Here is a 7,708-nt window from a genome sequence, read left to right as displayed (position 1 = left end):
GCTACCCTAGCCGAGGCCGCCGGGCACTTCCGCTCCCCACTCGGCTCATTCATATTTATAAGGCGGGTGAGGGGCGGGGCCATGCTGGTCCGCGGCGCCCCGCCCCTGGGCCTGGGATCCCGCCCCGGCGGAGACTCGGGCCCCAGTGGGGCGCCCCCGGCTTCCGCCCTGGGGAGGGAGTTTCCACTTGGTCACGACTCAAAAATGTGTCGCGCCCGTTCCTCCACCCTCACGTCCCTGCTCCGGGAGGGTGGGGGGGTCTCCTCCCTCTGAAGGCCGGAGGGACGGAGTCATGTGAGGGACGACTCCTCCTGGGGGTGGGTCTGTAAGGATGCGAAGCAGACCCCTCCCCTCACTCCAAGTTGGTGCCTGTGCTTAAATTCTCATTTTCTTTTCCTTTTTAAAATTTTGGTGTTGGAGATTAAACCCAGGGCCTCGCGCACGTGAGGCAAAGGCTTTACCACTGAGCTACATCCCCAGTCCTTCTAATTTTGAATTTTGAAACAGGTCTCGTTAAATTGCTGAGACTGGGCTTGAATTTGCAATCCTCCTGCCTCAACCCCAGAGTCTCTTCTCTGCGATTACAGGTGCGCTCCACCGTGCCCAGCCCCATCCTCATTCTTCTTCATCATCATCATCATCATCATCATCTTTTGGTACTGGGGATTAAGTCAAGGGGCGCTCTAACCCTGAGCTACATCCCCAGCCCTTTTTATTTTGATTTTGAGACAGTCTCCCTTAACTGCCCAGACTGGCCTCAAATTGTGATCCTCCTTCCTTAACCTTCTGAATCGCTGGAATTACGGGCCTGCTCCACCACACCCGCCCCATTTTTGAGACAGAGTCTTGCTTAACTGCTGAGGATCTTACTAAATTGCTGAGGCTGGCCTTGGACTTGTGATCCTCCTTCTTCAGCCTAGTCCTTGGATTTCAGGCACATGCCACATTTTTTTTTTTAACCAGGGATTGAAGCCAGGGTCCTTTACCACTGAGCCACATCCCCAACCCTTTTAATTTTTTAAAATTTTTTTACTTGTAGTTGGACATAATATCTTTTTAAAAATTTTTTATTATTTTTTAGTTGTAGATAGACACAATATCTTTATTTATTTATTTTTATGTGGTGGTGCTGAGAATCAAACCCAGCGTTTTCTATGTGCTAGGCCCCCGCTTTACCACTGAGCCTTAACCCCAGCCCTCTCATTCTCATTTTTTAATATTTATTTTTTAGTTGTAGTTGGACACAATACCTTTATTTATTTATTTATATGTGGTGCTGAGGATCGAACCTAGGACCTCACACATTCGAGGCGAGTACTCTACTGCTGAGCCACAACCCCAGCCCTCATTCTCATTTTTTTAAAAATATATTTTTAGTTGTTGATAGACCTTTATTTTATTTATTAATATGCGGTGCTGAGAATCGAACCCGTGCCTCACACATGCCAGGCAGGTGCACTACTGCTGAGCCCCAGACCCAGCCCTCATTCTCATTTTTATAAACATAATAGTTCTAATTTCCTTTTCTTTCTTCTTTTTTGTGGGGGCGGTATCAGGGATTGAATTCAGGGGCACTAGACCACTGAGCCCATCCCCAGCCCTATTTTGTATTTTATTTAGAGACAGGGTCTCACTGAGTTGCTTAGTGCCTCGCCTTTGCTGAGGTTGGCTTTGAACTGGCTATCCTCCTGTCTCAACTCCCACCCCCAGCAGCAGGGATTACAGGCCTGCGCCCTTGCAGCTGGCTCCTGAGCGCGTCTGAGTGCTTATTCCTTATTCCGTGTCAGGCGCTGTGCCCTTTATAGAAACTACCTCTTTTAAGCCTCCCAACTATTTGAATGAAGTGTGTATAATGTTATATCTAGAAGATCAGAACAATTTAGTCACTTGACCACAATCACACAGCTGGCCTCATACTTTTCAGAGGGGATTGGTGCTAGTCTACCACCCTTTAGGAAAAGAGGCTTCCCTAAGGTCATCCTGTCTTACTGGGTGTGGCTGAGGGGTGGGTCTCAATGGCCCAATGCCCTGAAGAAGGTACTCACAGGAAAGCAGCAGGGAGGCAAGACAGGCTGCTTAATACAAAATAAAAACACTGGAGCCCAGTGACAGCAGAACATGATACCTGTCCCTGTGCACCTACACAGTTCACATGTCTGTGAAGCTAGCTCTGATGAAGGCGCCCAGGGACTCCAAAGGCAGTACAGTCTGCATGGATGTTCCCTCTCTGTGATGTCACTCTCCCCTGAGCCCAGAAGCTGCATCCTGCTTTGGCACTCAGGGACCAGTCTCCAGTCTCCCCTAAACTGAATATTTCAGTCTCTCTAGAACAGGTTTTTTTTTGGTTTTTTTTTGCATGGTGGGGGTACCAGGGATTGAACTCAGGAGCACTACTACACCATTAAGCCACATCCCCAACCCTATTTTCTAGAGACAGGGTCTCACTGAGTTGCTTAGCACCTCACTTTTGCTGAGGCTGGCTTTGAACTCTTGATCCTCCTGCCTCAACCTCTTGAGCCACTGGGATTACAGGCCTGTGCTACCAAGCCTGGCTCTAGGACAAGTTTCTTAGGGGTCAGGTGAGACCCTCAAGGTGGATATGTCCCAAACCCACAAGACCCAGCCAGGCCCTCAGGGCAGAGGCTCTTTTCAGCCTGAGTCCTGTGAGTAGGCTATATCGTATACACCAAGCCCACCTGGATCAAACCTTGAAGACCTCCTTTTTCCCTGGAGCAGGGCGTGAGATGCAGTCAGGGCTGATTCCCAGAATAAACACCCCACCCATAGACAGCCCCAGCCCTGCAGGCTCAACAAGCCACCACCAACCAACAGAGAGAGCTCCCAAGGCCGCCAGCTCAAGGTTAATAAGTCATCCTGACCTCACTCCCTCCATCACTCTTCCTGTGCCTGGGCCCTGCTCGCTGTGGGTTGCAGGTTCATTCATAACAATAATAGCTATCATTTGTTTTCCTCTATCTCCCTGCCAGATGATGGTGAAGCCTTTTTTTTATTTTTAATTTTTATTTTTTTGGGGGTACCAGGGAATGAACTCAGGGACACTTGGCCACTGAGCCATATCCCCAGTCCTATTTTGTATTTTATTTAGAGACAGTGTCTCATTGAGTTGCTTAGCGCCTCACCATTGCTGAGGCTGGTTTTGAACTCAAAATCCACTGGTCTCAGCCTCCGGAGCCGCTGGGATTACAGGCATGCTCCATTGCATCTGGCTTGGTGGAAGTTTTTTCAATGAATTCTGCACCGAGCCTCACACAGCCCTGTGGTAGGCTCCCTGAAGATTGATACTTCAGGGCTGCGGTTGTAGCTCAGTGGTAGAGCACTTGCCTAGCACGTGCGAGGCCCTCGGTTTGATCCTCAGCCCAATGAAAGGAAAAGTAAATAAATAAATAAAAGCATGTGTCCAACTACACCTTAAAAAAAAATAATTGATATTTCACAGCTAGGGAAACTGAGGCTCAGAAAGGTCAGAGAGCTTGGCCAAGGTCAAGAGTTGGAACATGAGACCTGCTACCATTTATCCATCCTGGTTCCTTTGTCTGTGTCTGCATCGTGGGTCTTAAGGCTCACTTCACTGTTGCCTTGTGTCTTTCATGCTCAGCTCAGGCTCTGAAAAGATAGGAACTGTCCCTACACCTCTGATTTCCTGTTGGACCTAGCACTGTGTTACTTAAGAGCCATTTACTAAGCTCCTACTTTTTTTTGGGGGGGGGAGGTGCTGGGAATTGAACCCAGGGCCTTGTGCAGGCTAGGCGTGCACTCTACCAACTGTAAACTCCTACCCTGTACAGGACACTTTCCTTTCATTGGGCAGGTACATGTGTGTGACGAGTGAGTGGCATTTCCTCTGGGTCCTGACAGGTAAGGGGTCACCACTAGATCTCCTCAAAGGTATGGGTGGGGTGCCTAGCCCAGTGCACAGTATGCCTTCAGTAAATGTTGAAAAAGTTTAGGGCACCAAATTTAGCCACCAAATATACCTTTCAGTGATATTTAGGAAGCTTTTCTACGTGCCAGGTCCTGTGCAGGACTCTGCAGGGGGAGTGACAGGGCAATGTCCCTAAGTCTTTTTCCTTGGGGAACTCTCAGTCTAAAAGGGTAAACCATCCTCCTGCCAAGCAGCCATGTTCTGAGCACACAGGAAGGATGAATGCTCACAGCAAGGACCCCTGGAGAGAGAAAGCCCTGGGAGACAGCAGGAAGGGTGGGCATTCCTCCTTGCCCACCTTTCACTAAGCAGGCAGAGAACTCTGAGAAAACAGTTCAGAGGCCAGCCCTCTTGGGTGTCCCCCACCTTGCCAGTTATCTGATGCCCAGGGAGTCAATGGGTCTGAGAATGCACTTTGGAATCAGACATTAGGCCCACTGAGATTATAATCTGCACCATGCCTCCTAATGGTGTATAAAACCATGGCTACCTTAATTTCTTTCTGCCTCAGTTTCCACTTCTGTGAAACGGGAATAATAATAGGCCCCATCCTCAGGGCTATTGGGAATATAATGAAAAAGTCCAACAGAGAGAAAGAATTGGTCTGGCTGAGGATGAGGGGATTCTGGTTGGGTCAGCACTACTGAGTTCTTTCTTTACTCTTATTGGTTTTATAGGAACCAAACAGACAAATTTAGGGGTTTTCTGGTAGCTAAGGAGACACCAGTTGGGTTCTGGAGTTGGCCAAGCCATGGGCCAGGTCTAACATATAGCAGTGGTTACTAATCTGTATTGAGTGTACCTCAGTTTTCACAACTGCCTCAGAAGGAGGTATTATATTATTTGTCATCCAAATGCTGTATCCAGAGAGAGTGGGGATCCCAGGTCAGAGTTCTCCCTGGGAACAAGTACAGAAAAAAACAGACTTGGAGATATGCCCTCCAGGGTAAAGTCCCTTTTTTCTTTCTATCCCTCTCTCTCTCTCTCTCTCTCTTTCCTTGTACTACTGGGAATTGAACCCAGGAGTGTTTTGTCACTGAGCTGCATAGTTTTTTTTTTTATTTTTTTTATTTTTTATGTTGAGACAGGGTCTTGCTAAATTGCCTAGGATGGCCTCAAACTTGCAGTCCTCCTGCCTCAGCCTCCAAATAACTGGGATTACACTCACTCCTGGATGAAGTTTCTTGTAGCCAAGTCTCCCTCAGCTGGGGTTGTTGGCAGTTTATCCATACCCTTTCATAGTACCTAGCATCCTTCAGGCACTGATAAGCATCCTCTACGCTGTCAGCAATTGAACTCAGGGCTCTTGCATGCTAAGCATGCATTCTGCCTCTGAGTTAAACCCTCAGCCCCTCAATAAACATTAAAAAAAAAAAAACATTTATTTTTTAGTTGTAGGTGGACACAGTACCTTTATTTTATTTTTATGTAGTGCTGAGGATCAAACTCAGTGCTTCGCACATGCTAGACGAGTGCTCTACCTCTGAGCCACAACCCTAGCCCTCAATAAACATTTTTTTAAAAAAATATTTTAGTTGCAGATGGACACAATACCCTTTTTTCTATTTATTTATTTTTATGTGGTGCTGAGGATTGAACCCCATGCCTCACAAGTGCTAGGCTCTACACTGAGCCACAACCCCAGCCCTTGATAAACATCTTTGCTATCAGATTTAAGATAGCCGGTTACTGTGTACCTTTTTCGGTGCACCTCGATTCCCGCGGGCTGTTGCCCTGCCTGGCTAAGATTCCATATTGTGTGACCAGGTGGGTTTAGGGCCGTTGTCCCGGCCGAACCGCAGAGGTTCCCGACGCCGGGAGGGGGCGCTCTGAGGCCCTCAGTTTAGGCCCCTCCCGACTAGTCCGCTGATCGCGAGTCGGCCCTTAACAGTAGTACCCCGGCTAGACGCTTTAGTTCCCAAAGCTGGCCTTCCCCTGGGTCCATCTGCCGGCTAATGTTTAACCCGGCCACACTCCACCTTATCCACACTTGGGAAACGCGGGGCGGGGGGAGGTCACCTCCAAATAGCTGCCTTACATCTATTGCTCCCGGTAAATGGGCTTTCTTAAATCCCTTTCATTTATCTACCAACAGGTCATCAGCACCTACTGCGTGCCCAAATAGGTAATAAGCACCTACCTAGTATGTTTCTTAGCACACATATGAGCATCTATTATGAATGCACCCAACCAGTTATGAACACCTACTATGTGTCCGTTTGTTCACCATGTCATGAGCACCTATGATGTGCCCACCTGCACACCAGGTCAGGAGCATGTGCCAAGCGCTATGCCTGGTGCTATGCCCAAGTGCTTCAGGCTCTGGCGGGCTACAGTGGCATCAAATGCACCAACGAAGGCAGAATTACAACCAGGATGCTGAATCTAAAGTGTCTTTTCGACTTCTGGTCTATTCAGGGCCAATTGTGAAGCAGGGTTGGGCAGCAGCAGGAGGGCTGTTTTTGAACCACAATTTGTCACCAGACAAGACAGTGGCAATAAGATACTGGGCGGGGGCTCAGGATTAGCCCAAACAAAACACTCAAGAACACAAGTCTGAGGTTCAACGTGAGGGGACAGAAAACTGCTTAGTGGCTGGGCGCAGGCTTTCTCACTCGCGTGTGTCCACTCATGGTACTTACTAATAGAGAGGTCCAGGCGGGATCGAGGACCTCGCAGCGTTCAGAGGCTGGGGACCTAGGTTGTCCCAATTGCTGTCACCAAGACAGTGGAAGCCCGGATTGTTCTGAAGTTGGGTGGACGCGGTGGGGGTCCTTATTCCACCGTGAAGTAAACTGAGGCCAAGGGGAAGGCAGGGACCGTCCACATCGCATGGGCGCGACGGGCCGAGCAAAGCCTCGAACCCGGTTTGCGTCGTTTGGAATCGGGAGCGGCCTTTGCTTGTGCGTTCCTGGAACTGGGCTGGGCGGAGAAATCAGGGCCTGCGGAGAGGCCTGCCGCCTTCCCAGCTGCCCGAGGCCGCGGGGGGCCTGGCCAAGGTGACCCCGCAGGAGGCGGCAAGGGTCCCCGCCCCCTCGGCCGCTGAGATCTTCTCCATCTTCCCGATCTTCGGGGCTTTTCCTCTGGGCCCACGCGCCGCCCCACTCCCGGGCTTCCCCGAGGGCGGGATATCTCGGTCTCTCCCGCCCCCCCCCCCAGGCCACCTCCGGGGCCGTGTCCTAGCGCTGCCCTCGGGCCGGGGGCGGGGCCGCNCTCCCCCTCGCGCGTCTGCGCCTCGCCCCGGGCCATTGTGAGCCCTCGCCGAGGCCCCTGCATTCGCTTGCTCGCTGGCTCGCGCGCTCCCTCCCTCGCCGGCTCCCTGGCCCCGTCCCTCGGTCTTTCGGTCTTTCTCCTCCCTCCTTCCCTCCCTCGGTCCGGAGGCCGGGACGAGCCGTGGCCGGGCCCGGGGCCGGCGCAAACTTCAGCGGGGAAGTTGGGTGGACGCGGTGGGGGTGCGCTGCGAGGTGAGAGGTGGGCACCCGGACCCTGGGCTCGAAGTTGTCTGGGGCAGCAGGGCAGCCGCCCCTCCCCGTGGCTGCGTCCGAGCTGTTGCTAGTAAGGGGTTTGGAAGGTGCCTCCCTTGTCCCGGAAAGTCTCCCTTCTGCTGTCTATAGCACGCCCAGGAAGGGCCAGGATGGGGGCGTCCCTGAGGGTCAGCACTGAGAGCTGAAATCCTGTCTAGTGTTTGGTTCTCTTCTGCCCTCTGGGTGGAAGCAGGTGAGGGCCTGGCAGGGTGGGGAGGGCAGGGGTATCCAGAAGTACTAG

General features: G+C 51.2%; 1 protein-coding gene across 1 annotated transcript in view; it reads right to left on the bottom strand.

The window, feature by feature from the left end:
- The window catches only part of Tfap4 (transcription factor AP-4), a 40,075-nt gene extending 33,022 nt beyond the window's left edge, over positions 1–7,053 (bottom strand). The window contains exon 1 of the mRNA XM_048789236.1: positions 6,586–7,053. The gene's annotated coding sequence lies outside the window, so the exon portion shown is untranslated. The remainder of the gene's footprint in view (positions 1–6,585) is intronic.
- Positions 7,054–7,708: the final 655 nt, after the last annotated feature.

Source organism: Marmota marmota, unplaced genomic scaffold, assembly GCF_001458135.2.
Source record: "Marmota marmota marmota unplaced genomic scaffold, marMar, whole genome shotgun sequence".
Classification (NCBI taxonomy): Eukaryota; Metazoa; Chordata; class Mammalia; order Rodentia; family Sciuridae; genus Marmota; species Marmota marmota.
The sequence above is the reverse complement of the archived record's forward strand: the minus strand, read 5'-3'. Positions and strand labels throughout refer to the sequence as shown.